Here is a 22,387-nt window from a genome sequence, read left to right as displayed (position 1 = left end):
TTGGTGTTTCAGGTTTTATATGTGACTGTTTAATTATCCACACACAAAAGAAACCTTGGAAATGTTCGAATTTCAAAGAGGCCGTATTGTAAGTCAGTCTGAAGATGCACCTTGTCAGAGTAAAATCGCAGAAACCTAGGGATTCCACTTTCTACAGTTAATAGATTGATTGAGCAATTCACCAGGGAGGGGCAAGGAGTCTACATTACCTCGCCCAGGTCGACCAGGCCACTCTGACAGGACCTTTCGCTTTAATAAGTGAAGTGTGGTAGATAATATTCGCTGCAAAGCCTCAGACAAAGCAGAACAAGTTGATGTCAGCCCCGGAACAGCTGTCAGGTATCTCCACAAACTTGGTTACTTTGGTAGAGCAGCAAGAAGGAAGCCACTTCTTCGACCAGTCAATATTAAGCGGAGAAAAGAATGGGCCAGTGAGAAGGTGGAGAGGCCACAAGCACTGGGACACCGTCATATTCTTTGATGAGTTCAAATTTGCTGTATTTTCTGATTATGGTCGAGTGTGGCTCTGGAGACTCCGTGATCAAGAATTCGACGCCAAAAGATTGCAGCCAACAATGAAACACGGCGGCTATTCTGTGATGGTCTGGGGAACAATTTGGAGAAATGGTCGATCAGAACTGGTGGAGTGTGAGGGAAACTCAGATAAATACGCGTCCATATTGTAGAAAGAATTCCTTCCAATCTTCTCCAGTGATGAAATAATTAAAGAAGACTCTTTATTTATGGAAGAAAGGGCTCCTTGTCACACGGCTAAAACGACCGAAGATTTGTTGGAAGAAAATAGCATTAAAAAGCTTCTATGGCCAAGCCAGTCACCAGATATGAACCCTATTGGACACCTCTGGATCATAATGAAGAGAACACTTCATAAAAAGAACAACAAAGCATCTTCAAAACCAGATCTTTTGAGATTACGGCTTGAAACTTGCCAAGAAATTCCCCAAGAGAATATTCGCCATCTGATCAGTAGCAGGACTAATAGGATCCTTGCATTGAAAAATGTTATGGGCATATCTACTAAATCTTAGATATTCACATTATAATAACTAATAAATAATTTGAATGTATAATTTAAGATTTAAATAAATTTTAATGTGTATAAACGTGTCCATTTACTTCTGTCGTGTCTGTATATCTATGCATGTACGTACGTATTTAAATATATGTATGCATGCACGTACGTGTATGTGTGTAAGTTTGTAAGTATGTACGTGCGTACGTGTATGTATGTATATATGTACGTACATATGTACGTATGTATGTATGTGTGTATGTAGCTATGCATGTGTATGTATGTATGTATGTATGTATGAATGTATATATGTATGTATGTATGAATGTATATATGTATGCATGTATGTATATACGTGCGTGTGTGTATGTATGTGATAATTTAGTTTGATTTCTAATGCGGCGAGCTGATAGAAACGTTAGCACGCCGGGCGAAATGCTTACATTACTTCATCTGTCTTTACATTCTGAGTTCGAATTCCGCCGAGGTCGACTTTGCCTTTCATCCTTTCAGGGTCGAAAAATTATGTACTAGTTGTTTTATGTGGTCGATTTAATCGACTGTCCTCCTCCCTAAAAATTTCAGGCCTTGTGCCTAGAATAGAAAAGAATTTAGTTTTATTTCTAAAATTCTCGCTCATGGAAAACGAGCCGGTTTCTAACCTAGATCTGGGAGCTCCTTCATTGGAATTCAAAATGTCAACAATAATGGTATTTGTGCATGGTTGCGTGTATATGCGCAATATTTGGAGTCAGAGCATGGACAGATTTATCTTCTAGTTTTTACTTGCTTCCTTTATGAGACTGCAGCCATGCTGGTCGAATGAACCCACCCCAGTACATATATTTTTTCAAAGCCTGCTACATATTTTATAGGTCTTTTACCGGACCGCTAGTGTTACCGGTCGTCAACGGGGGTGAAGGGACAAATACAGACACAAAGACACGTGCACACATACACATATATACATACATAGAGAGACGGACAGACAGACAGACAAACCGAAGAATGCACACACACGTACATAAACACACCTCGAAAGAAACATGAAAGCGCCTGTATTGTTATCTCTCGTCACTAGGGGTATTCTCTGAACGGGATCATAGTCAAAGGGTGTGAGTGCCTATTTGTCTATGTACAATCGAGTATTCATATGCAGGTGTGATAAGCCTATTTGCACAGCGTCTGGCAGTCAATTGGGTTTTATTTCTTGCCTTTCTGAGTTCTTCGGGTATCTTTGTAGAAGACTCACTCTTGTATTGTATCAGAGCTGCACGCTTTGCTTCGATAACTGTTTCCAGCTCTGAGAGCTCAGCACTGAACAAAATCTGGGTTTTGCCTTTCTCTCATGCCGAAAGTATCAATAGATGTGGTATACAAAACTTCCCTGATATAATTCCACCTACTTTCAGCAGAGGAGGTTGGGCAGCTACTGAGGGCAACCTTGATAGAAACAGCAAAACATTGTCGCAGTGTCGGGTCCGAGGTTCTGCCAGTGTTAATGCGTGGTCGGCCCATTTTCTTGGAGTGATGGACTTTTTTAGGCAGAATCCTCACCCTGCTTCTTATTAGTGAATGATCTGTGTCACAATCCACGCTGTGGTAACTACGGGTCAGTTGAGCAGAATTCAGAAAGGATCTTCGTGTAATGATGAGATCCAGCTGATGCCAGTGGTGAGATCTTGGATGTCTCCAAGATGCCTTGTGGGATGTCTTGTTGGCAAAGATTGTGTTGGTGATGCACAGGTTATGGTATGTGCAAAATTCAAGTAGTCTCTGACCATTGTCATTCTTATTGCCAATACACATATACTTACATATATACATGCATATATATACGATTGATTTGTTTCAGTTCCTGTCCACGAAATCCACACACACACACACCACACACACACACACACACACACAAAGATAAATTGATAGATACAACTGAGTGGGCAAACAAAAATATGAGACATATACATCCATATACATACAATAGAGAGATGCTTTTATTTCACTTTTAACACGTAATACTGAAATAGTGGAGAAGATGTGATATTGCTGTGGGTTCGCCCTAGGCAAGAAGTTAACCATTTTTTTTGCCCATGACACTACATGGACCCTAAATAGGTCATGTGTAAAATTGGAATGAAATTGGTTGTGTAGTTCTCAAGTTTTAGGGATTCACACAGACAGACAGACACACACACACATTCTCAGTTTTATATATATACTAGCATTATGACCCGTCGTTGCCGGGTCATAGTGTTAGTGCATGTATATATGTGTATATATATATATGTGTACATATTACATGTACATCTATATATATATACATCTTCACATAAAATACAAAATACAAAGTTATATCTTGATATCGCTAGTGATAACAATACTCAAAATATATAACAGACTGGAATTGTTAGCCCGTCTCTTGCAATTTCGATCAATTGTGTCTTGTCCTCCCTCTTGTATAGAAGTGTGGCTACAATCCAGCCTACCTCAACTTCTCGGGGTGAGGTCGGGGAGCATTTTAAATTTTTATCCGGCACGTCCTACGTCCCAGATATAAAGGTAAAAATAAAATATTTCCACTTTGCAAGTTCGAGTCGAGTACTCCCTTGCACACTCCGTTGACTCGAACCTTGCTTCTATTGTGGCGAATTTACCGTCTCTGGTTAGATATCTTTCATAGTCGCACCAAGACACTTTTCGAAGGTGCTTTCCTCCAGGTGTTCAAATCTTTTTTCTCTACATTGTATACTTTATAGACAATAGTCTTTTCTTTAATTTAATTTTTTATTATCCATCTGGACTATTCCATTTCTGCACGCTAATTTTATTTTTAATTTATTCCCATTCATGAGAAACCACTTATTCAAGTTCAAGTCATTGATACAATTTTATACCAATTTCTATTTTTACTTTTGTTATGTTACGATTATATTATACTTTAGTTTGATTTTAATTATTACTTACTACATATTCAATTGTTATTATAATTTTTATTGTTAAATGGAAAGTCTCTGACATAAAATAGAGAAATGTTTTTGTTTCACTTTTAACACGTAATACTGAAATAGTGGAGAAGATATGATATTGCTATGGGCTCGCTCTAGGCAGGAAGTTGAACATTTTTTTGCCCATGAAACTACATGGACCCTAAGTAAGGCATGTGTAAAATTTGAATGAAATTGGTTGTGTAGTTACTCAAGTTTTAGGGAAACACACAGACAGACAGACAGACACACAGACACACATTCTCAGTTTTATATGTATATATATATATATACAGATATAGATATGTGTGTGTGTGAGTGTGCGTGTGTGTGTGGAGGCGCGTGGCTTAGTGGTTAGGGTGTCAGCATCATGATCGTAAGATTATGGTTTCGATTCCTGGACCGGGCGACGCGTTGTGTTATTGAGCAAAACACTTCATTTCACGTTGCTCCAGTCCACTCAGCTAGCAAAAATGAGTAACGCTGCAATGGACTGGCGTCCCGTCCAGTGGGGGAACACATACGCCATAGAAACCGGGTCCATGAGCCTGGGTAGGCTTTAAAAGGGCGCATTTATTTTATTATATATATATAATTATTGATTTAATATATAAATTGCTTTTTTCTACGCTGACTACCTGATAATTATCATTAACGTGATTTTTATCCTTATTTTGTGATTATATATATATTATATATATATATATTATATATATATATATATATATATATATATATATATATATATATATATATATATATATATATATACATATATACATGGAACAAAAACGCAATAGAGGGCATTAAAATGTTCAGACAGACGACACAAAGGCGGACAAGAGAAACAACAATTAGAAGGACGGGCAAAAAAAGACGGGTCATTCTTGGCTTTCTTTCTTCAGTCAAGTACTAGAAGTCACGACCATTTCGGACAGTTACACTATATATATATACATATATATATATATATATATATATATATATATATATATATATATATATATATATATATATATATAGAGAAGAGAGAGAGAGAGAGAGAGAGAGAGAGAAAATAGTGGCGAAACATGGCACCAATGTTTGCTGGAAATAGCAGTTGATAACCGTACGACACTTTGTAAAGCTTCAATGAATGTATAGAGGCAAAGATGTGTGCGAGCTACTAACATAAAATATTTTTTGTCTTACTCCTAGGAAGAACGTCAGAGAAATGGATAACCTAATACTCGAGTTTCAGGCTTCTAGAATACGTTTGTTATCGTAAATCTGGTTAGTCTTCAGCTAGGTTGACCTAAGACGAAATTTAAAATATCCGCCTGTATATTCGGCTGATATATATATATATAGAGAGAGAGAGAGAGAGAGAGAGAGAGGGAGAGATTCGGCATATATATATATATATATATATATATATATATATATATATAGATAGATAGATAGATAGATTCGGCATATATATATATATATATATATATATATATATATATATATATATAATATATATATATATATATATATATATATATATATATATGTATATACTCTTTTACTCTTTTACTTGTTTCAGTCATTTGACTGCGGCCATGCTGGAGCACCGCCTTTAATCGAGCAACTCGACCCTGGGACTTATTCTTTTGTAAGCCCAGTACTTATTCTATCGGTTTCTTTTGCCGAACCGCTAAGCAACGGGGACATAAACACACCAGCATCGGTTGTCAAGCAATGCTAGGGGGACAAACACAGAAACACAAACACACACACGCATATATACATATACATATATACGACGGTCTTCTTTCAGTTTCCGTCTACCAAATCCACTCACAAGGCTTTGGTCGGCCCGAGGCTATAGTAGAAGACACTTGCCCAAGGTGCCACGCAGTGGGACTGAACCCGGAACCATGTGGCTGGTAAACAAGCTACTTACTACACAGCCACTCCTGCGCCTATATAATATATATATTTGGCATATATATGTGTGTATGTGTGTGTGCTTTTCCCCCATCACCGCTTGACAACTGGTCTTGGTGTGTTTACGTTCCCGTAACTGAGCGGTTCGGCAAAAGAGAGTTCGATACAATAAGTTCTAGGCTTAAAAAATAAGTCCTGGGTTCGATTTGTTCGACTACGACCGTTCAAGGCGGTGATCCAGCATAACCGCAGTCAAATGACAGAAACAAGTAAAAGGCGAAAAAAAAGGGGGGGAATAAAAGAATATGAATGTATATGTGTGTTTGTGTCGTTCGACCATAAACTTTGGCAAGGGAACTGAGAAAGAAAGTAAAAATAAATAACTGCGCTTTGCAATAGAATTGCTTTGTATTCTTTTCGCATCGATTTGTACAAATAATGCCTTGTTAGTCTTACACAATACAAGACGCAATGAATCTGATAAATTCGTTGGAAACCTGTCACCGCCATCGCAATTGTTCACAAAATGGCTGCTGCATATAAATAACGGAAACATAAAACACGATTGCTTTTCTTTTATTGTTCTTTTCTTTCAGCCATTCGACTGCGGCCATGCTGGAGCACCGCCTTGATATATGCGATATATGCGAACTTCTTTTCTTTCCTTTTTTTTTTTTGCTTGTTTCAGGCGTTTGAATCCGGCCATGCTGGGGCATCGACTTGAAGAATTTTTAGTCGAATAAATCGACGACAGTACTTTTTTTTTTTTTTAGTCTGGTACTTATTCCATTGGTCTCTTTTTGTTGAACTGCTAAGTGGCGGGGACAAAAACACAGATAGAAAGACATACGCACACGCGCGCGCGCACACATACAGAAATACACATACACACACACACACCGACTGGCTTCTTTCAGTCCATCAGCCAGATCTGCTGATAAGGCTTTGGTCGACCCGAAGCTATAGTAGAAGACACTTGCCCAAGGTACCACACAGTGGAACTGAACCGGAACCCTCTTTTTGGGAAGCAACTTCTTACCACACAGCCATACCTGGTTAATTTTCAACAATGTCAATTAGGGAAAATAACTTTTTGACAAGCAGAAAGCCACTCTTCACCGTACCCCGCCCTGTCCGCATATGTGTGTGTGTGTGTGTGTGTGGAGACGCATGGCCTGATGGTTAGGGTGTTGCACTCAAGGTCGCAAGATCGTGGTTTCGATTCCCAGACCAGGCGGTGCGTTGTGAACTTCATTTCATATCGGCTGCGTGGCCAATATATAAATATATATATATAAGGATAAGGTCGTTAATTTAAAAATAGAATAACGATTTTATCATGTGGTCAGCATGGAAAAATAACCTTCAAAGGTAATAATTATTAAAATTATAAATTAGGGTATCTCGTAGATACCAGCATGCTGAAAATAGCAGCCATGATCTGACTCTGATTTTATCAAGTGATAAAATCGTTATTAGAGTCAGATCATGGCTGCTATTTTCAGCATGGTGGTATCTCGTAGATACCCTAATTTATAATTTTAAATATATATATATATATATATATATACATACATACATGTGTGTGTGCATTTTTCACTGTGTACAAATAACACGGAAAAAATAAATAGTTACCAGTGTAGCAAAAATTCACATAAGTGCCAAGTATGTTACAGCCTACCTATAAAGGTAGAAGTTCCAGGGTTTAGTGAAATGTTTTTGGATTACATAGATAAATTGATGCAAGTTATCTGACGAGATGATTGCATTGTTTCACATCATTTTATTCCCTCGGTAATAATACCAATGTTTTCTTCGAAACATATGTCGGAAGTATAAAGATTTGAAGAACATCTGCGTTTAACTCCATTTCTTAATCTATGTTGTGTGTGTGTGTGTGTATGTGTGTGTGTGTGTGTGTGCGTGTGTGTGCGTGTGTGTGTGTGTGCGTGCGTGTGTGTGTGTGCGTGTGTATGTGTGTGTACGTGTGTGTGCGTGCGTGTGTGTGTGTGTGTGTGTGTGGAGTGTGTGTGTGTGTGTGCGTGTGTGTGTGTGTGTGTGTGTGTGTGTGTGTGTGTGTGTGGAGTGTGTGTGTGTGCGTGTGTGTGTGTGTGTGTATGTGTGTGTACGTGTGTGTGCGTGTGTGTGTGCGTGCGTGTGTGTGTTGTGTGTGTGTGTGTGTGGTGTGTGTGTGTGTGTGTGTGTGTGTGGTGTGTGTGTGTGTGGTGTGTGTGTGTGTGTGTTCATTTTAAACCACGAAACTTGTATGCAACCAACTACAGGCAAATACCGAAATGTATTATAACCGAACTAAACGAAACCGAGGATACTGGGCGAAGTTCCCTTTGAAAAGTCACGTGACGAAACGTATCTACACCGAAGGATGCAGGTCAACCAGTTGTACAGTGTCTAACTCGTGAGGGACCGATGCATGATGGGACGAAACGATCATTGTGATTAATAAAGAATCTCGTGAATTTCATTTTCTTTTATAGATTTACTAGCAGTATCGCCCGACGTTGCTCGGGTTTGTAAGGGAAATAACTATATAAGCATTTTTAGAGAGTTATAGCAAAAAAATAGCAAAAAATTGCATTAAAAATGGAAAAAAATAATGGTAAATTTTTTTTAAATCGTTGACTCATTGTAGACATTTTTAGAGAGTTACTTCCCTTATTTAATAGCGAAAAATGCATTAAAATGGAAAAAAAATGATGGTAAATTTTTTTTTAAATCATAGACTCATCGTAGACGCGCGCTAATACCCAGAAGGGCTCGATATGAATCACGACTATAAGATACCCGGTTTTGGTTAAACTGCACCGCAAAATGTGGGAGTAGTTAGGAATTTAAATCGTAGGAGACAGACAGCACACAACCTCACTTTTATATATAAATATATTGATCATCTTCAAATCACATGAGCGGAATATGCTTTGCTAATGTGATCTAGCTAGATTGAAACATAGCGCTGCTTTCATCGGTTTGTTTTAAAGACCAAATCCACTCCAATAACATCGTCTTCATTCAGCAGCCACCTCCTAAGTTTCTCTTAGCTGAGATAACAGAAGTTGTCCTGCTTGATTGCTGTTTTTAAATTTCAAACACGCCTCGAAAGAGGCTTTATCTATTAATTGCATAGATAATCAGAGTTAATCGAAGCTTTTCAACTCACCACATTCTACATCACATATGTGAGACCAGACCTTATGGACAGTTAATTTTCTGCCGAGTTCTCGATATTCTCGCCAAACAGCCTCTGAGACAACAACTTGTTCAACTTAATAAATGGAAATTTATTCTAGCAATCGATTGTTCTGCGACATAATAACCAGAGCTTCTAAGTTCTTTGATTCTGAAAGGAAAGCAAATGACATTACTTTCAAAGGCCGTCATATTTCTACATTTCCCCACATTTCTCTACATTTCTTCTTCCTTCTTTTATTTCCTTCATTTGTTTCCCCAACACTTTTACTTTTCCTATCTTTATTCTTTCTTTTTTCTTCTCTCGTTCTTTTCCTTTCTATTCGTTCTTTCATCTGCTCTTTTTATCTTTCTTTTTCTTCTTCTTTTAAGCTATATTTTCTCTATCATTCTCACTTAATTTCACAACTATAAATTTAGCTTTCCTTTCTATTCTTTTTCGATTTTCTTTCTGTCTTTCTTTCATCCCCCTTTCTTTCCTTCTTTCCTTCTTTCCTTCTTTCCTTCTTTCTTTCTTTCTTTCTTTCTTTCTTTTTTCTTTCTTTCTTTCCATTTCGATCATTTTTCAAAGCAATGACTTCTTAAGACTATTACCTAATGAAACAAGAAACGAGGGAAAGAGTGAAAAATGCGCAAGATTAATGGCGATGATAATGGCTGCGTCAATTTCGACAAAGATAACGATGCTGCTGCTGTTGTTGTTGTTGTTGTTGTTGTTGTTGTTGTTGAGGATGACGACGACGACGACCAACGCCCACGACCACGACCATGACGACTGCCATCACCACGACAACCACGACGACGTCGACGATGACGACGACGATGATATCGATGAATGGTGGTGCTTAAGAAGTAGGTGGGATAATAGCTAATTAGAAATTGTGGTCGTGGGGTTGGATGGGAGGTTATTGTTCTTGTGGTTCGATTCCTATGTCTTTATGTACTGCAGGCAATGCTACTGGACGGAGGTGCGTGGAGGTACGTGGAAATCACATGTAGACAGATGGAGATACGTGGCTATACAAACAGACACATGGAAGTTCCTGAAGACAGTAGCATAGCTAGATGGGAGTGCATGATGCAGTCTGCACCGGGCGGCGTTTTGGGAGAGCAATGCTTTTTGGGGGCGGAACTTTTAGTCATGTTGTATAAGTCTGTATAGGGCTTGGGGTTACAGAAGGATAGCAAACTTAAGAACGGCCTTGGGTGGATGTAATGAAGCTAGATGCGGGTGCAAGATGCAGTCTGCACCGGGCGGCGTTTTGGGGGAGCAATGCTTTTTGGGGGCGGCACTTTTAGTTATGTTGTATAAGTCTGTATAGGGCTTGGGGTTACAGAAGGATAGCAAACTTAAGAACGGCCTTGGGTGGATGTAATGAAGCTAGATGCGGGTGCAAGATGCAGTCTGCACCGGGCGGCGCTTTTATTGGGTAGTCAATTTTGGCTATGCTGTATAATTCTATAATAGGGGCTGAAAGTACGGAAGGACAACAGACCAGGTACCGGGTGGCTGTTGCATAGCTTGATGCGGGTGCATGATGCAGTCATCCCCAGGCGGAGCTTTTATGGGGGCGGCACTTTTGGGTATGCTATATAAGTTTTTATAGAGGTTGGGGGTACGGAGGGAGAGCAAACTTAAAGATGGCCCAGGTGACACACACACTTGAGCTACACAACTGTCTGAGGTACATGGAGGCAGAAGAAGATGTGTGCTGATCCATGTAGCTAGATTGAGGGGGACGTATACACATGACGATACATGGAAGTAAATGGAGTTATATTGGAGTACATGTACATAGAGTGCATGGAGGTACCTCGAGATACATAGAGATCTATGGAAAAGTATGGTGATACATGTAGATCCATTGAAGTACGTGGAGATACATATAAATCGATAAAATATTGGGTTGTCCGGAAAGTTCATGCCGATTTTTAAAGGAAAGAAAAAGGTCAATAAATACTTGCTATTACATTTTTAATCAACCAAATACGAACCATTTTGTTGCACAGTGCGTCTCCATCTTTCCTTTAACTTGAAAATACTCTCTTCCCAGAATTGATGTGGTTTCATGGCAAAGAATTCACCAAGGTATCTTTTTACGTCATCCAAGGAATTGAAATTTTTTCCATTAAGACTATTCTGCAGAGACCTGAATAAGTGGAAATCCGAAGGAGCAATATCTGGTGAATATGGTGGGTGGGGTAACACATCCCAGCCGAGCTGCAGCAATTTTTGTCTGATTCCCAAAGCATCAAATGAACTTTCTTATCTTCCATTTTAAAGGGTTACAGAATTAACACAGGTTATAGGAACATAAACCTTCTTCGACGAAAAGATAGCTTAAACTGTGCTCTAAATGGAGGTGTAGTCAAATCCTATTTTATGGACTCAACCACGTCCTAAAATAAGTCGAAAGGTAAGCTGCTATAAAGCGGCACGAACTTTCCGGACAACCTTATACATGAAGATAAGTGGAGGTACGAGAGCCGTCGAAGAGTTCTTCGCTTGTTGTACTAGTGATACTATAGGAGATAGTACGGACAGAGCTACTAAGGCATTATATACCTACATAATGTGTGTGTGTGTGCACGTGTGTGTGCATGTGTGTGTGTGTATGTGTGTGTGCATGTGTGTGTGCATGTGTGTGTGTGCATATGTGTGTGTGTGCATGTGTGTGTGTGTGTATGTATTGCATGTATGTATAAATATTGGTTTCAGATTTTGGCCATAAGGCCAGTAATTTCGGGGAGGTGTGGATTAAGCTGATCACATCGGCCCCAGTGGTTCAACTGGTGCTTATTTTATCGATCCCGAAAGATGAAAGGCAACGTCGACCTCTGTGGGATTTGAACTCAAGACGAAAAGACGGACAAAATGCCGACATGTTCTTTCTTCCTTTTCAGTCTATAGAATAAGAACCACTGCTGCTGCTGCTGCTGCTACTGCAGGAAAATAATGCAATACCTCGCTAATAAGTTCTTTTAAGAAGTAGTCGGAAATCGATTTTACGATACCGGCAAGTAAAATGAAGTGTGTGTAGAGGTGAGGTTAATCTGAAATCCCTGCACTCGGTTATGGATTTAACGCCCAGCAACGTAGTCTGTAGCAGTTTGTACTTGCTTATCTGCGGTACTCGGGAAACATTGGAGTGGTAAATCCTATTGTTCGTAATTCACGTCTACAATTTTAGTTTCAAATATTGGCACAATGCCAGCTGTTTCGGGGATGGGGCGGGTAAGTCGATTATATCGACCCCAGTGCTCAACTGGTACTTATTTTATCGACTCCGAGAGGATGAAAGGCAGAGTCAACCCTCTCGGCATGTGAACTCATAACGTAGAGATGGACGAAATGCCGCTTAGCATTTCGCCCGGCTTGCTAACGGTTCTTATTTCTTTATTGCCCACAAGGGGCTAAACATAAAGGGGACAAAGAAGGACAGACAAACGGATTAAGTCGATTACATCGACCCTAGTGTCTAACTGGTACTTAATTTATCGAACCTGAAAGGATGAAAGGCAAAGTCGACCTCAGCGGAATTTGAACTCAGAACGTAACGGCAGACGAAATACCTATTTCTTTACTACCCATAAGGGGCTAAATACAGAGAGGACAAACAAGGACAGACAAACGGATTAAGTCGATTATATCGACCCCAGTATTCAACTGGTACTTATTTAATCGACCCTGAAAGGATGAAAGGCAAATTTGAACTCAGAACGTAACGGCAGACGAAATACCACTAAGCATTTCGCCCGGCTCTCTAACGGTTCTGCTAGCTCGCTACCTTAACGCTAGCTAATACTGAAGTCATGAATAAAGCGGCGAGCTGGCTGAATGGTTACCCCGAGGTCGACTTTTCCTTTCATCCTTTCGGAGTCGATAAAATATGTACCAGTTGAACACTGGAATCTATGTAATCGACTTAATCCCTACTTCTCCAAAATTGTTCGCCTTTGCCGAAATTGAAAATCAATATTAGGCGTAGGAGTGACTGTGTGGTAAGTAGCTTGCTTCCCAAACACATGGTTCCAGGTTCAGTCCCACTGCGTGGTACCTTGGGCAAGTGTCTTCAACTATAGCCTCAGGCCGACCAATGCCTTGTGAGTGGATTTGGTAGACAGAAACTGAAAGAAACACGTCGTATATATGTATATATATATATATGTATATATATATATGTATATATATGTGTGTATATATGTTTAGGTGTCTGTGTTTGTCCCCCCAATATCGCTTAACAACCGATGCTGGTGTGTTTACGTCCCCGTAACTTAACGGTTCGGCAAAAAGAGACCTATTAGAATAAGTACTAGCCTTACAACGAATAAGTCCTGGGGTCGATTTCTTCGACTAAATGCGGTGCTCCAGCATGGCCACAGTCACATGACTGAAACAAGTAAAAGAGTAAAGAGAGAGTTAAAGAGTAACTTTAAGACGGTGAGCTGGTAGAATCGTTAGCGAGGCGGACGAAATGTTAACGGCATTTCTTCTGGCGCTTAACATACTGGGTTCAAATTCCGCCGGAATCGACTTTATTCCTCATCCTTTCGAAGCCGGATAAGCATCAGCTGAACATTCTTATCCCTCCTCGAGAATTGCTAGCCTTATGCCAAAATTTAAAGCAGCTCGAAACAATTATTGGTTTCAAATGTTCACTCCAAGGTCAGCAATTTCTGGAGAGGTAGTAAGTCGATTACATCGACCCCAGTGCTCTACTGGAACTTATTTTATCGACCCCGAAAGGAATGGAAAGCAAAGTCTACATCGTCGGGATTTGAACTCAGAACGGACAAAATGCTGCGAAGCATTTTGTGCGTTCTGAGTATATATATATATATATATATATATATATATATATATATATATATATATATATATATATATATATATACTCACAAAATAAGGATAAAAATCACGTCAATGATAATTATCAAGTAGTCAGCATGGAAAAAAGCAATTTATAGCCATTTATATATTGAATTAATAATTATACATATATATATATATATATATATATATATATATATATATATACATACATACATACATACATACATACATACATACATACCATACATACATACATGCATACATGCATACACACATACATACATACATACATACATACATACATACATACATACATACATACATACATACATACATACATACGACGGACTTCTTTCAGTTTCTGTCAACCAGTAGAATTGCCAAGGTTTTGGGTCGACCCAAGCCTTGTCTCAACGGAAAATGAGGAATCGTTCGATGGGATGTATTTGATACTCGAAAGATCAATCATGTATATGTCACGCTGTTTCCACCTGGAAATTACGTGAATCCTTTAGCCTTAAACCACTTGTATCTGGCCCAAATATTCTACTTGTTTTATGTTAAAACCCACCGGAACATATCTACCCTACAATGTAATTCTAAATTTAAACGATCTAATCATCAAAATCTCAAAGGTAGGAGATAATGCATGATTGATGAAAAACAATGTGAACGAATAAGCATGACATTTGACAGATTAATTTGAACGACTAAAGGTTAAAGGTACGCGTGTCCGTCGAACACGCAACCACTTGTTATTTTTACTTGTCGGACGTTCAATTCATCGAATCAAAAAGATACTTATCGTCGAAGCCGATGGTGGATCTATAAATTCATGACTGTAATATTAGCTACCGAAGCGTCTTTATTGGTTATTAGTGAAAATCAAAACCGGATCCTGATAGAGCTTATCAAAGGATCATTCAAATCACTAAGATTTCATTTATTTGCAAAAACTAGCGATGGAGCCTTTGTCAAGCCTCTCCACTTGTTAGAAAAGTAGCCAATTCTCTTGAGAGAATTTAGTGAAATGCACTCGAGTCGTGTCGGGTTCCCGATCTGGGAAGAACTTCTACCGCTCTCCACAGGAGTACTTGAGGTCCTTAAAAACAAATGCTAGCTGCCCATCCTCCTCTGACTAAGCCATGCAGTTCCACAAGAAAACTGACTGGGCCACTATTAAAATATAAAATGTTGATGACTCACGAGCAAGTTGAATCAAAGAGGCTATTATTTTCAGTAAATATTGAAAGTAAATCTTTTCTTTATGTATACATAAACATATAAATACAGACATATGCATATATATATGTATGTAGGTATGTATCTATGTGTGTGGTGTGGTGTGTGTTGTGTGTGTGCATACGAAAGGGTGCTGAAAAGTTCCTGATTTTAGGGGTATCGCGAAAGGTCTGGTTGGGGTCCCAACTGTCCGAGTTCTTTCACGGGGCTTAGAAAAACTGCAGGACCGCAGCAATAGGAGTGAATCTGAGAGGGGAATATGTTGAATAAAAATCATAAATAACCGATCCTCCTGACTTTTCGTTTATCCAAGACAAGGAACTTTTCAGCACCCTCTCGTATCTATCTATCTCTCTATCTCTATCTATCTATCTATCTATCTATCTATCTATCTATCTATCTATCTATCTATCTATCTATCTATCTATCTCTCTCTCTCTCTCTCTATATATATATATATATATATATATATATATATATATTTCTCGCTCTCTCTCTCTCTCTCTCTCTCTCTCTCTCTATATAATATATATATATATATATATATATATATATATATTCTGTTGCGTCTGGGGAGAGTCATTTTCTTTTTGTGCCTTATAATTTCCACTTATTTCTTTTTTTTTCCTAAACGAAAATTTTAGGAAAATAAAAATAAAAAATAAGAAATTAGTGGAAATTTTACCGGTGAGTTCGTTAAATTATAAGGCACAAAAAGAAAATGATTCTCCCCTGACAGAACAGAATATGCTTCAACACACGAACTCACATAAAGAATCTTGCAAACCAAATCCTAAAACGAAATGTGTTTGTGTGTGTGTGTGTGTGTGTGTGTGTGTGTGTGTGTGTGTGTGTGTGTGTATCTTTTACTTATTTCACTCATTGGACAGCAGCCATGATAGGCCACCGCATTGAAGGGACTACTCGAACAAATCGCCCCCAGTACTTATTTTAAAGCTTAATACTTAGACTATTGGTCTCTTTTACTGAACCACTAAGTTACCACAACGAAAAGAAACTATCTCCGATTCTCGGGCGGTTGGTAGGGGACAAGCACTAATAAAGAACCCTACACACGCCTTTTGGTGTTTTAATAATTTTTTTGTCTTATCTTATGTATTTATAGTATGTTATATTATAATATAAATAAATTGTTATAATGTCAATTGTATTTCTCTATTTAATTTATTGCTTGTAATTTGTATTTCTACCCCTATTTCTGCGGTATTCAACTGATGTATCAGCGAATTGGATGTTTTACACTCCATTGAAGGAATTTCTTCTATGTGTGTGTGTGTGTGCGCGCGCGCGCGCGCGTGTGTGTGTGTGTGTGTGGTGTGTGTGTGTGTGTGTGTGTGTGTGTTTATGACAACAGATGGATAATGGCTCATTCACTACAGCTGTTTCCAACGAGTTTTTTTATTGATGAATATAGATATTACATCATGCGTCAAGTCCATTTTAATGAGGTGAATGTGCACGAATTATATATTTAAAACACTCCTAAGCTCATAGATTGGTGCCACTTCAAGATCCCTTGACTAGTAATAATCAAAAGACCATTTAAGTACCTGATCCGCTTGAATCCTGAACTTATATATACGACAGAATAGACTTTGGTTACGACAGAAATAGACTTCTTCCCCACGATGAAGTCTAAAATACTCGCTTCTGATTGGCTAAAATACCCAAATTTTGCAAATTTTTAAAGGCTAATAGCTTTTTAATTATGGATTTATAGGGAAAATGAATTTCATTTTCATAATTAGTATACAAAACTTAATCGATATACCAAATTTGAAAACAACTGGAACAAAATTGTAAGCAGTGACGAAAACCAGTGACGAAGATCCCGATTTTGTCTTCTGCATTATGGATACGATTATTCTTTTACTTGTTTCAGTCATGTGGCTGTGGCCATGCTGGAGCACCGCCTTTAGTCGAGCAAATTGACCCCAGGACTTATTCTTTGTAAGCCTAGTACTTATTCTATCGGTCTCTTTTTGCCGAACCGCTAAGTTACGGGGACGTAAACACACCAGCATCGGTTGTCAAGCGATGCTGAGGGGACAAACACAGACACACACACATATATAAATACGACGGGCTTCTTTCAGTTTCCGTCTGCCAAATCCACTCACAAAGCTTTGGTCGGCCCGAGACTAAAGTAGAAGACACTTGTCCAAGGTGCCACGCATTGAGACTGAACCCGGAACCATGTGGTTCGTCAGTAAGCTACTTACCACACAGCCATTCCTATACAATAAAAAAAATTTCCCCACCCTCATTTTTTTTATTCATGGTTTTAAAATACCGACGGTCCGAATTTACCATTCGTTTGTCTTTGTAATTTCCAAATAATTTTCTAATACTTTTATGGAAGAAAGTCAATTGACAGTCTTCACACTTTCTCACACAATGCTGGACTTTATGTGTGAAATGCCAGTGACATGCTGCATGTCTATCAACAATATTAGCAGACAGATAGCCGTACAGTGGTACGACAAATAGTCCAAGCCTTCTTTTTACGAGGGAAAAATGAAGTTGGAAGAGTGATGAAGAAGTTATGCATACTTGTGATTGTGATTGTCGTAACCGATGGTGTGCCAGTTTTTTTATGTGCGTATGTGTGTGTATAAAGATGTAATTAAAACAATACATATACACCCACGTAAACACACACACACACACACACACACACACACACACATATATATATATATGTGTATATTATGGCGGTGAGCTGGCAGAAACGTTAGCGCGCCAGGCGAAATGCGTAGCCGTATTTCGTCTGTCGTTACGTTCTGAGTTCAAATTCCGCCGAGGTCGACTTTGCCTTTCATCCTTTCGGGGTCGATAAATAAAGTACCAATTTCGCACTGGGGCGATATAATCGACTCAATCTCTTTGTCTGTCCTTGTTTGTCCCCTCTATGTTTAGGCCCTTGTGGGCAGTAAAGAAATATATATGTATACGAGCAAAACGCCCCCCTCCCGTTCAATGGACGGTGCTGAGTTGTCAAACATTTAAACCAAATTTTCTCAAAACTACTTGTCCGACCGTCCCATAGGCCACCCCTTTGATACACCAGCAAAAGAAGAAATAAAGATGGACTTTTTTTTCTATTCCAAAGAAAAACGATTTTATTCACACAAATATTCAACCGAAGAGTTTAAATTACCAGTAATAATAAGGCTGTTGACTGGGAGAACACAAACATGGTTTAAACAGTAAGCTTGGCAGGAAAGAAACGTGCCTTTAAGCTGTACAAAAACAACAAAAAATGGAAGGTGCAGTTATGTACAGGTTGACGGAAGAAAAGCAGGACAAAAGCAGCTTTATCGATCGCATTCTCATCTGGAATCAATTTTTGTAATTTTTTCAAGACTTATACACGCCCTGATACCGTCGGTATCTACATATCAAATTTGAGTGCAATCGGATGGAGGATGCCCGAGATCCTAGAAGACACACACACACAGACAGACAGAATGGATTTTATATAATAGATATACATAGACACAACAAAGCCTAATGGTGTGAAGTGTTTAAAACTCCTTTAGGGACAAACGGTTTTCATAAGGAATTCCAATTTAACCGGAATCTACACGATCTGAAGCATATTTGTAGAAAAGAAATCTTTAATTTTCTCATGGTTATGAAGAAGCAAATCTTTGGGGCACAATTGTGTAGATATGCCAAAATATTTATATATTTAAAGGCTGGATACAATACTAACTCTATAAAAATATATGTGTGCGTGTATACATTTGTATGTATGTGTATGCATTTATACATGTATATGTATAAGTTTCAGAAGATATTAGAATAACGGAATAAATGTCAGTCATAAGAAATCACCCAAAATCTATCTCTTTAATTGTTAACTACAGTTTCTGGCACATATATTTACGCAATTTTGATTGTGAAGTATCTAAAAATTGTTTGGAAATTATAAAGAGAAACGAATGGTAGATTCGGACTAGCCATATTTTAAAACGATGAATTGTACAAAAAAGATGTGTGTGTGTGTCAAATTTTTACTCAAATTATTAATTTCTTCAAAAAATGTTGATTTTGTGAATGAAACAAACTAGATCCTAAATAAGAAATGAATGTTTAATATGACAATTTTTTTATACGTCATTTAAAAGGGGGCTGATTTTGTGACTCAAACTAGATCCAAGCCCAGTGAATACCATCCTCCACAATTTTCTACTCATATGAAGTACATATGTATTTCAACAATTTCTATCAAATACACTCTCTTTCTCGAGCATAAAAAATCCTCTTCTCGGGTGACAATAACTTATATGTCAGAATGTTGCACAAATTCTAGCTGTTTTGATAAGGGAAATCGGAAAGGTTTGAAATGATTTCATCGGCATTTACTTGTACCAAAGAGCACTCTTTCGATAGACAACACGTTGATCTCATAAGAGTCGCGTGATGGAAATAAACGCAATTACCAAACTTTCAATTTATTATTTAATTTATTATTTTTTATTATTTTTTTTTTTTTTGCATTTCAATTTGTACATCTGTACTCCCGATTGCGCACAAGCGAATATGTAAAATATTGTCCCTTATTTTTTAATCATTATCTGCTGATATCAAAATAAATTGTATATTGAAAAATAAAATATTTTCTAGGAGGGCCATTTATGACTCTAAGGGTCAAAGGGTGGGGTGAGTTTGGCCGAAATGGGTTAAGAACTTTGCTCTAGAGGCGAAGATAATAATAATAATAATAATAAAGATTTTATGTCGTATGGGATTTGATACACCAGTATATGTCTTTCTTTATCTCCCCCTACATATATACACACATACACACACACATATGTACATACATATATACATATATATAATTATATGCATCCACACACACACACACACACACACACACATATATATATATATATAGTTAAATTTTATAGAAAAACAAATGCGAAGACTGGTGTAGGAACTAGCAAGCTTGACGCTCGGGAAAAATGGAAAAGTCTTTTACATTTCGAGCCTACGCTCTTCGACGGAAAGGAATAAGAGGAAATTAATAGAGAGAAAATGAAGAAAACAAAAACGTCTTGAGTTCAGTGGTCTAAGATGGCGAATGATGGAAAAATGACAAAGGAGATAATAAGGTTGAATGAAGGGGAGATAATTCATGGTGATCCCATGAAGAGGAGGTGCGCAAGCGTGTGCGTGTATGGATGAATGGTGAGTGTGCGTGTATGTGCGAAGGGGGCGAGTAGGTTTGACGCGTGTCTGCATGTGCAACGTGTGCGTGTGTTGTGTCTAGCAGTTGATGTGTGCTTTTACACGTGGTCTGTGTACATGTGTATGCGTGTGTGTGTCACTGAGTAAATTGTGTGCATGTGTATAGTGTATGTATGTGGGCGAAAGTTATCTTTGTCTATGCGTGTTCCGTGTGTGTGCGCATGTATGGGTATATATTATCTGTGTTCAGGTATTATGTGCTTTTGTGGATGCGGGAATGTTCATGATGGTGTGTGGTGTGTGGTGTGTGTACTGAGTTAAACTCAGTGTGTGTGACTGCTCATATAGTGGTATGTGTGGTGACTCTATCGAAGATTGTGTGTGTGTGAATGATGGTGTGTTGTGTGGGTACTGAGAAGTTTGTGTGGAGTGGGAAGGTGTTGTGGGCATGTGTGTAATGATGTGTGAAGTAAGTGATGAGTTGAACAGTGTGTGTGCGTGTGTGTATAGTGGTGCGTGTGGGTGAGGGTGCCGTGGTGGGCGGTATGTGGTTGTGCATGTGGAGAGTGTGGGAGGTGAGTGGGTATCCGTGTACGATTGGTGTCAAAGGAAGAGAGGAGATGAGGTTGGTATCAGATGAAGAGAGGAAAGGAGTTGAGACCATGTGGAACAAAGGAACGAAGAGAGAAGATTAATCCCAGTTCACGGTGAAGGCAGGAGTCCGGGTGGCTCCTGTGAAGAGACAGTCTGAACACAGATAGATGTTGTAGCGAATGACCGGTAGAATGGAAATGGCGCGAGACTGGGATGTCATTGCCAAGTCTGAGGTCCCGAAGGTGCTCCGCAAACCTGTTAGCCAAGTGGCGTTCCGTTTGGCCGATGTACAGGGAAGGACAGAGAAAGCAGGAGATGTAGTAAAGGACATTACTAGGGGTGCAGGTAAAGGAGTGATAGGGACGGTGGTGGGTGCTTGTGAGGATGGTGTTGGAGAGAAAGGGGCAGGTGCGACAGCGTGGCGGAAACAGGGGAAGGATCCATGCTAGGAGGCGGGGGTAGGGAAGAAATTGTGGGCCAGGAGGTCACGCAGGTTATGGGCTCGTTTAAAGAAGGGAAGTGGTAGGTTAAGGAAGATATGCGAAGTGAAGGGGTCAGACTGCAGTCGCTGGAAGGCTCAGGCAATGGTGCGTTGGAGGGGTAGGCTAGAGGCAAAAATAAGTATAATAATGCAGTGCTGAAAAGTTAAGTGAGCAACATTGTACGAGTTGGCAGTGAGCTCCTCAAGAAGCGCTCTTCCTGATGATCTCCTATACAGCCCTAAAACCGCTGGGCTCTCTACTCGAGAGAAGACCTGGATAAAAAGCATTTAGCATACAAAAAAGAAGACTATGCATGGGTATGTTGCCCGAAAGCTTGAAGATGACAGCAGAATTGACACGAAGCGCAGCCTCTCTCGGGCATAAGGCTACCACATCACATCACACTTTGAAGGTTATGCGTTTGCAATCCAGGAACAGGAGATCGCCTCAAAGTACCTGGTGAATAAGAAAGACAGCGACGCTCTTGTAATCCCAATATGCAACCACTTGTGTAGGCTATGTCATGGTTCTGTGGTAGACATCACGCATGTGATTAACAGCTGTCCCAAAACGTCATCACTGTACTATCTTCCTGTGTAGCACAATTTATAATGCCATCCGCATATAAGCTTAGAAAATTCCTCTGCTATGGAATACATTCATCGGATATTGTTGTTTGGGACAAAGAAGCAAAAGTATGTACTGTCGCAGAGGTCAGCTGCCCTGCAGATATAAATATCTCTTTGAAAATCAAAGAAAGATATCTATGGACAACTGCTTCGAAACCTCCAGCTTCTAAGCCCAGACTATGAATTCATATTTATACCAATAATAATTAGAGCACCAGGCTTTGTTACTAAATACTTAAAGGAGAATCTGG

The 22,387-nt window shown here is 38.9% G+C and overlaps 1 long non-coding RNA gene across 1 annotated transcript; it reads left to right on the top strand.

Moving 5' to 3' along the window:
* The first annotated feature begins 916 nt into the window (after positions 1-916).
* LOC118764468 lies at positions 917-21,521 on the top strand. Its single transcript, XR_005000278.1, has 4 exons — positions 917-1,022; positions 12,655-12,659; positions 20,780-20,785; positions 21,510-21,521. It is a non-coding gene; the product is annotated as an uncharacterized LOC118764468 (long non-coding RNA).
* Positions 21,522-22,387: the final 866 nt, after the last annotated feature.

Source organism: Octopus sinensis, linkage group LG8, assembly GCF_006345805.1.
Source record: "Octopus sinensis linkage group LG8, ASM634580v1, whole genome shotgun sequence".
Taxonomy (NCBI): Eukaryota; Metazoa; Mollusca; class Cephalopoda; order Octopoda; family Octopodidae; genus Octopus; species Octopus sinensis.
The sequence above is the reverse complement of the archived record's forward strand: the minus strand, read 5'-3'. Positions and strand labels throughout refer to the sequence as shown.